Here is a 2,500-nt window from a genome sequence, read left to right on the forward strand (position 1 = left end):
AATATTAGAGCTACATAGCGAACATTTTAAAACCAAAATCCTCTAGGAAGATGATTGAGCGTGGGATTGGTAGCAAGACTGGGGTTGATAAAAAAAATAAAGAATGAGTATACATATACCTTATTCTTATGTATTTCATACCTTGCTAGTGCTTTGTTGGTCGTTCATTTTTTTGTTCTAATCTCATGGCATAATTACATGTCTGCCCCAGTGGCCTAATGGATAAGGCACTGGCCTCCTAAGCCAGGGATTGTGGGTTCGAGTCCCGTCTGGGGTGATTTGAAGCAGAGTGGCGCAGCGGAAGCGTGCTGGGCCCATAACCCAGAGGTCGATGGATCGAAACCATCCTCTGCTAAAGTCAAATCTTTTCAATGTTTCAGTCTAAAAATGAATTGCATTTGACATCCAAATCAAGAATCCTGTGCTGCAATTCGTGTGGACTTCCCTACAAGTATGGCCCACATCAGAAGCCATGATGGCAATTTAAAGATGTTTACAATAAAAATAACAATGTGCATTGAGCAAGGGTTTACAGGTTGACTCTAAAATTTGTAACTGTTAAGCAGAGTGGAGCAGCGGAAGCGTGCTGGGCACATAACCCACAGGTCGATGGATCGAAAACATCCTCTGCTAGCTGCATATTTAGTCAATGTAGAAGCCTAAAACTGAATCGTAAATGACTACCCAAATTAGCCTGCATTGCAGAAAAACAAATTCTCAACAAAGTGCCTACGCATTACAAGATATCCTACAGGTAAATTTCCTACCTGATGAAACTAATTGTCACTTACATTTGTCAAAAGGCTATTTACAGTATTATTAAAAAGGTGGATTGGGCAAGGGTTTGGTTTAAGACTACATATTAAAAATAGGTAAAGCAGAGTGGGGCAGCGGAAGCGTGCTGGGCCCATAACCCAGAGGTCGATGGATCGAAACCATCCTCTGCTAGCATGAATACATAACATTGAAACATGAAAGTAAAATACGTTAAATTGCTAGTCCAGCCTCAATAGCAAACCTGAAATTTTGTACTCCCAATGATACAATATTAGACCTACATAGCGAACATTTTAAAACCAAAATCCTCTAGGAAGATGATTGAGCGTGGGATTGGTAGCAAGACTGGGGTTGATAAAAAAATAAAGAATGAGTATACATATACCTTATTCTTATGTATTTCATACCTTGCTAGTGCTTTGTTGGTCGTTCATTTTTTTCTTCTAATCTCATGGCATAATTATATGTCTGCCCCAGTGGCCTAATGGATAAGGCACTGGCCTCCTAAGCCAGGGATTGTGGGTTCGAGTCCCGTCTGGGGTGATTTGAAGCAGAGTGGCGCAGCGGAAGCGTGCTGGGCCCATAACCCAGAGGTCGATGGATCGAAACCATCCTCTGCTAAAGTCAAATCTTTTCAATGTTTCAGTCTAAAAATGAATTGCATTTGACATCCAAATCAAGAATCCTGTGCTGCAATTCGTGTGGACTTCCCTACAAGTATGGCCCACATCAGAAGCCATGATGGCAATTTAAAGATGTTTACAATAAAAATAACAATGTGCATTGAGCAAGGGTTTACAGGTTGACTCTAAAATTTGTAACTCTTAAGCAGAGTGGAGCAGCGGAAGCGTGCTGGGCACATAACCCACAGGTCGATGGATCGAAAACATCCTCTGCTAGCTGCATATTTAGTCAATGTAGAAGCCTAAAACTGAATCGTAAATGACTACCCAAATTAGCCTGCATTGCAGAAAAACAAATTCTCAACAAAGTGCCTACGCATTACAAGATATCCTACAGGTAAATTTCCTACCTGATGAAACTAATTGTCACTTACATTTGTCAAAAGGCTATTGACCGTATTATTAAAAAGGTAGATTGGGCAAGGGTTTGGTTTAAGACTACATATTAAAAATAGGTAAAGCAGAGTGGCGCAGCGGAAGCGTGCTGGGCCCATAACCCAGAGGTCGTTGGATCGAAACCATCCTCTGCTAGCATGAATACATAACATTGAAACATGAAAGTAAATTCCGTTAAATTGCTAGTCCAGCCTCAATAGCAAACCTGAACTTTTGTACTCCCAATGATACAATATTAGAGCTACATAGCGAACATTTTAAAACCAAAATCCTCTAGGAAGATGATTGAGCGTGGGATTGGTAGCAAGACTGGGGTTGATAAAAAAAATAAAGAATGAGTATACATATACCTTATTCTTATGTATTTCATACCTTGCTAGTGCTTTGTTGGTCGTTCATTTTTTTGTTCTAATCTCATGGCATAATTACATGTCTGCCCCAGTGGCCTAATGGATAAGGCACTGGCCTCCTAAGCCAGGGATTGTGGGTTCGAGTCCCGTCTGGGGTGATTTGAAGCAGAGTGGCGCAGCGGAAGCGTGCTGGGCCCATAACCCAGAGGTCGATGGATCGAAACCATCCTCTGCTAAAGTCAAATCTTTTCAATGTTTCAGTCTAAAAATGAATTGCATTTGACATCCAAATCA

Source organism: Pollachius pollachius, assembly GCF_949987615.1.
Source record: "Pollachius pollachius genome assembly, chromosome: 1".
Taxonomy (NCBI): Eukaryota; Metazoa; Chordata; class Actinopteri; order Gadiformes; family Gadidae; genus Pollachius; species Pollachius pollachius.